The sequence below is a fragment of the Equus przewalskii genome, chromosome X, assembly GCF_037783145.1.
Source record: "Equus przewalskii isolate Varuska chromosome X, EquPr2, whole genome shotgun sequence".
Taxonomy (NCBI): Eukaryota; Metazoa; Chordata; class Mammalia; order Perissodactyla; family Equidae; genus Equus; species Equus przewalskii.
In genome coordinates this window covers 50,738,023-50,745,416 of record NC_091863.1, presented here as the reverse complement: position 1 = coordinate 50,745,416, position 7,394 = coordinate 50,738,023, and the positions used below count along the sequence as shown (strand labels likewise).

Sequence of the window (7,394 nt, the reverse complement as noted above, 5' to 3'; positions counted from 1 at the left end):
TGCAGCAAGAATAGCGATTGATCATATAGGCTCTTAAATCTGCTTTGCTGGAATTTTTTATGAGGAATCTTACATTGAACCTTAAAGACCTCTCAAGGCCAGGAAAGACACGCCAAGGATTTGTGCCATCAGGTCTTGCCTGCAATACCTTAGATTTGGATGAATTTCTTTCCTTTCTTGAGATTTCCCAAACTATTTCGAGGTTCATGGCACCTGCCCAATAAGCAAGCTTCCTTACTTACCAGGTAAGATTGCTGAAGTCTCTCTCTGTAAAGCAAGGTACCAGGCCCATATTTCCAAGTGGCTTTATTTCCAGAAAGTCAACCTTATTCCTCAAAGGCAGTATTGTCATATCTGAGTCTGTATGTTTCTCTCAAATATGACATTCCAGTCAAAACTTTGGTAAGGTAACAAATATGTCCTGTTATAAGGAGAACAGATTCTTATTGAACTTATGCAAATAACTATATTGCCATGAAATGACCATATTCACTCACAAAGAATTTCCAAATTCTGGAGGGATCAGGTATGGAGAAAAAGATAAATGTTTCAGTTCTGCTCATAAAGTTATAGTTTCACTAAATTGCTATAAGGCATAGTTAGCATAAGAGAAAAGACAAAAAGATTTCCTTAAGTCTGAGAAAATAAAACAACACATCAAAAACAATATTTCAAGCAAAAGTCATAAAAAAATTATAATCATCCTCAGTTCATTCCATCCTGTATAATCTGTTCTTGATCTTAATCTTCTGTTAGCAGTTTTATGAGGTCATCACTTTTTCCATTAGATTTCTGTAATTTCTTACCCAGTTCAGTTCTATGGTTTGAAGGTTTGTCAGAAACCTGTATTCCAGAATAAGCGTCAGAGTCCTTTCCATGAATTCCTCTGAAGATGAGACATATTTGTAAAAGCAAAAAGCATCAGAGTAAAACAACTGACTGTAAACAAAAGACTTAAAAATGACAATTGACAGAGAAACTTATTATTTCTGTGATATACAACACCTTAAACTAATAATTAGAATTATGACCGATAACCAGGACAGATCAGAGCTTTAGGAATGTTATATAATTTTCAAAACACTTATAACAGTAACATTTACCCACATAATACCAACTAAGAAAGATTATCATCACTTTATCTGACAATGCTTCCAATGTAATTTTACAGACCAAATAAGCCTAATTAGTTTAGAATCTTCCACCTTATAGGAAGAGAGTGCAAATTTCTCTGTGAAGTCCCAGGGGTCCTCTGAAAATCCCCAGAGAAATCCTCCTCCTTCATCCAGGTCAAAAGAAAAGGCTTTATTCAGGACTTGAATATTTTTGAGAGTGAAGCTTGTCAAAAGTGTCAAAAGTTTTTAAAATACTTGTTCAAATAGAAAACAACACTTACTGTGAAACAATGCTCAGGTGTCCATTTAAAGTGACAACAGAAACAGTCAAGAGCAAACAACACAGTCAAAAAATTTTAGAAGAGACCTCTTTCTTTCTGAATATAGGAAATTGTTTTAACAAAACATAGATTTTTATCTTTTAGGTAGAGTTAGAGCAGGCCAAAAGTTCAAGAAAATTATCCTTTGAAAGAAAACCAAATTTTAGTTTCTGTACTGGCTTATTTTTAACATTAAAACTCATTTACTTAATTGGATTTACTTTAATCTTAGTTAACTTGACCAGGCATAAAACTCCTTTCTGAATTTCTCCTTCACAAACCTCCTGCAACTTTCTGGTTACATAAAGAATTTGCCCCATGCTTGCTTTCTTCCCTTCTAGTACATTAGGACAAATTTATCTTTCTTAACCGAACAAACAAAAATACTTCCATTCTTTATACCTTCTTTACTGCCAACATCCATTTTAACTTTCCTTGAATGCAGAGCTGTTTTCCTTATTAATTTCCAATAGCTTTAGTTATATATGTTAATTAGAACTTTTAACCATTAACAGACAAAAGGTAAGCAATTATGAATTGTCTTTTATATCAGCATTCTAAACACTTCGCAATTTCTAGGAACACGTCACTTTACAGTAAAAGACCCAAAGACTTTTAGCATCTCTGCAATAAAAAGCCAAAAGTAGATAAACTTATATGTTTAGCAATGTTTGTGTTCTATCCAATCCAAAAATCACCCATATACTCAGATTTTTATCACTTAACTTAGCAGAACTCAAGATTGTTACCAAAAAGAATTTGGAAGCTGTTTTTTTCCTCCCTCCCTTTTTTTTCTTCAGTCTTAGGAATTACTGATGGGCTAGGTAGTAGTTCCTGGAGAGGGGAGATGATAATCCTTTTTGAGATAAAGGAAGTGGGTGGGATCTGAAATGCCTCTAGAGCAGTATTTCCATTCTCGCAAGGATTTTCTAAATACCATTGCGCTTGATTTCCCAGAAACTGGACTGTAACTTGAATGACATTCTAGGTTGATCTACCTGTCCAACTACATCATAAAGGCACAGAGAACCCCCTCAAGTTTTCTCTCGGCTAGAGTTTCTGGGGCATAACCCATGCAATTCAAAGTGTTTCTAATTAGTTAGAATGCACCCTAGTGGTGAGTCTCTGGGGATGCTTACGGCATTCCCCATGGCAGATAAGCCAGTGTCCGACTGACAGTGGACTGGAGAAGGGTGCAGGGTCTGATTGTGGGTGTCAACATAGTTATAACATTTAATCAAGTCCCACATAGCCAGGGCACTTTGCCCCTAAGTCAGCACAAGGTGAGGCAGGGAAGCAGGAAGCCAAGGCCTGGAACTGGCTGGAGGCCAGGGCTCCCAGTGCCAGGGTTGAGAGTTAAGTCCCTGTCAAAATGTTCTCAAGTTTTTGATTTTACAGAAGGTCCAGGTTCTGGTCAGGTCCAGCCTGAACTTAACCTCGACTTGGTGACAACAGAAGAGATGATGAGCAAAACAGACAAAGAAAGGAAAAGAAGAGATCAAACCTCACCCTCATGGCCTCTTCCAGAGGGTTATCAAGATAAGAGTCACACAACAGTTCCTATGCAGGGCACATAACCCCAGCAGGACAGTTCACAGAATAAATCACAGGTCTCCTACCCTCATAACTGGCTCAGTAGGTGACTAAAATGCTCAATGAGTCAACCTTCAAGAGAGGGCACCCCACTTAGTGTTGCTGGGGTGATCAGGCCCAGAAACCCAAAGTTGGGGCTCCCAGGGGTGGAGCCTTTGACTCTTTAAAGATTTCCTTGTTTCCTGGTTGCAAAGCTCAAAAGGAGACAAAAATGGCCATTGTAACTCTAAGAGAGATGAAAGAAACGGGTCCATTACCTTGAAAATCCCACCATTGGGGTTCCTGTAGCAAGGGATGATGTAAAAAGTCATTAAATGATTTCAGTGAAGAGGGGGTCTGGTTATTGTGCGGTCGTATAACTTTAGATATGAATCTGGTCATATAGATCGGTATGTAGGTGAGGATGCCCTGGGCTTCTCTCCCTGGGGCCACCCTAATTCATACCATAAACTTTAAAGACACTTGAGTTAGTTCTATTCAGAAAAACTTTTTGTAAGCGCTTACTTTAAGTCAATGGAATAGAGCTCTTTAGAAATTGTAAGGGTGCTGAGGGAGAAGACGGAGATGAGCTCTGAGATTCCAAAGGCAGCTACAGAGGAGATGGAAGGGATAAACGGGGTGGGACAGTTTCTGACTTCTTATCCTTTTTTAATTCAGATACAGTCTCTGCCAATTTACGGTTAGTCTCCTGTAAAGAATTCATTTTATCATTATTACGTTTTGAAGCCTCCAAATGCCAATCATAATAAGCTTCCTATTCTTTTGCTTTAGTTTTAGAGCCGGCTCTTTCTACTTGTGCGCACAAATACAGTAGCTTTGAGATATCAAACATTCCCCACTTTGGCCATTTAAGACTTAAGTAATTCTTAGTTAATCCTTCCCATTTTGTTAAATACTTGCAAGCATTGTTTCCATATGCATTATACATAAAACCAGCTGGAGTCCCAGTGGGAGGTTGTCCATCCAGGAGCTGGCCGGCTTTAGAAGCACGGTTTCCCATTTTCTTTTTGCTTGTCTGTTTTTTTGTAATAAAGTCTGAACAACTTCTAAGGACAGTGTCGTGGGTCAGAAAGTCTGCTGCTTGTGAGTGTTACTCCCTACAGAAAGGTCGTAAACACTCTCCTTGAGTACCCTATCCTGATATCTCCTGGAAACCTCTACTTAAAGAAAATTGAGCTTATTGCAGTAAACTGTAATTTCTATACAATTTACAAGTCAGAATACCAGGCTAATTTTTCCCCTGAGTCCTCCATCGTACCTTCTATTTGGGATGGAGAAGAGCAGACAAATTAAAACTGTTTTTAGCAGATGGAATGTTCAGAGATTAATGACATATTACATGAGGTAAAATAATACAGTAGGTAGGAGGATGAATTCCAGTTTCCTGTCTTGGGCAACTGGAAGGATGGTAAATACAGGATAGAGAACATAAGAGAAAGAACAAGTTTCAGGGATAGGATGAATTTAGCTTTAACCATGTTGAGTTTGTGTGTCTGTGGCACCTCCAGATGGAAATGTATAGTAGGCTTGGTACATTTTAGCCTGAAAGAGTGGAGAGAGATATTGGTTGGAGATGTAGATTGAGGAATCACCAGCATAAAAGTGGTAGATGAGGCCATAAGAGTAGATTAGGTGACGAGAGAGCATGGGCAGAGTGAGCAAAAAGAAAACGGATAACAAAGCTGAGTAGTTAAGAAGTGAGAAGAAATGATTCTCTTAAGGAGACCAAAGATCAGTCAGAGAAGTGAATGTAAAACCAGAGAAGGTTATATAGATAAGCTAAGGGAGGAGAATTTCAATGATTTAGTTGTCAATAGGGTACAATTCAGCAGAAAAAGCAAGCTGAAAAAGTACTTAAAAGCATCTATTGAATTTAACAACTAAGAAGAGGACTTTGTTTACCTTGGATATTGCAATTTCAGTGGAGTAGCAGGCAGAGTAGCCAGATTGCAGTGGGTTGAGGAGTGCGTGGGTATGGTAGACTGAAACATGTGGCTCCAGTTAAACATGTCTCCCAGTAGTCATGCCTTTGTGAAATTTCCTCCCATTGGTCATGGGTTGGCCCAGATATGAGTCAGTTTAACAAGTAGAATACAGTAGAATTTGATGCTGCCTAACTTCCAAAAGTAGGTCATAGAAAGCCGTGAACTTTCTCCCCTGGTCTATCTTTTGGAATGCTAAGCCACTGTGGAAGAAGCCTGACCTCTCTGCTGCATTTAACACATGCAGAAGCTCTGAGGCAACATGAAAAGGGAGAAAAACTCTCTGAGCGCAGCCCTCCAGATATTCCCACCAAGACACCAGGCATGTGAGTGAAGCTGTCTTGGTCAGCCACCAGCGGAGTGTCACTGAGTGACCCCAGTAGATGCAATGTGGAGTAGAATTGTCCAGTGAACCTTACCTTAATTCCTGAAACATACAGTAATGAGTATAAGAAAATTATTATTGTTTTAACCTACTAAGTTTTGGGGCAGTTTACTATCTAGGAATATATAACTGTAACATTATGATTGAGGTAGTAGGACATTGAGCAATGAGGTAGTAAAAGTTGTAGTACAATGAACCTGGAAAGAGCAATATCAGATGGTAGCTGAAGATGCTTATGAGATTGAGGGAGGGTATTTTTTTGGGGGGTACAGTGTACTTTATTGATGGTACATGACAAGGTAGGGCTCCCCAAGCCCCTCCCCTTCTTCAGGGGGTCTGAGATGGAAACTGTAGAGGTCAGGAGACTCTCAATATGTTAGGGGGTCAAGTTGGGGCAAGCATTCCCAGCAGCTGAGGGCCTTTCTCCTTCTCTTGCTGGGTGCTTGGTGGTCCAGGGGGCTCTTACTCCTTGGAGGCCATGTGGGCCATAAGGTCCACCACCCTATTGCTGTAGCCAAATTCATTGTCATACCAGGAAATGAGCTTGACAAAGTGGTCGTTGAGGGCAATGCCAGCCCCAGCATCGAAGGTGGAAGAGTGGGTGTCACTGTTAAAATCGCAGGAGACAACCTGGTCCTCAGTGTAGCCCAGGATGCCCTTGAGGGGGCCCTCCGATGCCTGCTTCACCACCTTCTTGATCTCATCATATTTGGCAGCTTTCTCCAGGCGGCAGGTCAGATCCACGACTGACATGTTAGGGGTGGGGACATGGAAGGCCATGCCAGTGAGCTTCCCGTTCAGCTCAGGGATGACCTTGCCCACAGCCTTGGCAGCACCAGTAGAAGCAGGGATGATGTTCTGGGCAGCCCCTCGGCCATCGCGCCACAGCTTCCCAGAGGGGCCATCCACAGTCCTCTGGGTGGCAGTGATGGCATGCACTGTGGTCATGAGTCCCTCCACGATGCCAAAGTGGTCATGGATGACCTTGGCCGGGGGGCCAAGCAATTGGTGGTGCAGGAGGCATTGCTGACAATCTTCAGGGAATTGTCATACTTCTCATGGTTCACGCCCATCACAAACAGGGGCATCAGCAGAAGGAGCAGAGATGATGACCCTTTTGGCTCCACCCTTCAAGTGAGCCCCAGCCTTCTCCAAGTTAGTGAAGACACCAGTGGACTCCACAACATATTCAGCACCAGCATCGCCCCATTTGATGTTGGCGGGATTTCGCTCCTGGAAGATGGTGATGGCCTTTCCGTTGATGACAAGTTTCCCGTGCTCAGCCTTGACTGTGCCATGGAACTTGCCATGGGTGGAATCATACTGAAATATGTAGACCATGTAGTTGAGGTCAATGAAGGGGTCATTGATGGCGACAATATCCACTTTGCCAGAGTTAAAAGCAGCCCTGGTGACCAGGCGCCCAATACGGCCAAATCCGTTTACTCCAACCTTCACCATCGCGTCGCGGGCACACAGCTAGCAGTGCGGAACGGAAGCGGCTGTCTGTCGAACTAGGAGGAGCAGAGAGCCGAGGGAGGGTATTTTTAATGGTAACATCTTGGGAACGTTTATTCTTAAGACAAAGAGTCAAGAGAAAGATGAAATTCAAGATACAGGAGAGAATATGACTAATTCACTGAGTTTTCCAAGGGGAAAGAAAGGGATAAGATTCAAACATCCAGTGGATAAGCTGGCCTTGAACACAAGAGATGGGGGGACTTCAGCCTCTAAAATAGTGCGTGTCTGGTCTTCTCAGAATCTTTAGATAATCTAACTTTTCCACAGACTGGATTCCAGATGTGGAATGACCAGATCTTGCTGAGCAGTAATGGCTCTCCCAAGAAAAAGCTGGAGAGACAGTAGTTTAAATCTTATTGTTTCAAGGGTAAAGAATTTCAGATTATAACAAAGTTCAAGGTAGGACCATGGGAAAAGATAATTGGCAATAAGGAGAAGGGACATGGGAGTCCAGGTTTATGGATGAGTCAGATCTGAA

General features: G+C 41.6%; 1 pseudogene across 1 annotated transcript; it reads right to left on the bottom strand.

The window, feature by feature from the left end:
• Positions 1–5,659: 5,659 nt before the first annotated feature.
• Positions 5,660–6,874, bottom strand: LOC103557281 (glyceraldehyde-3-phosphate dehydrogenase pseudogene; annotated as a pseudogene). Its single transcript, XR_546436.2, has one exon. The product of XR_546436.2 is annotated as a glyceraldehyde-3-phosphate dehydrogenase pseudogene (transcript).
• Between the last annotated feature and the right edge of the window lie 520 nt (positions 6,875–7,394).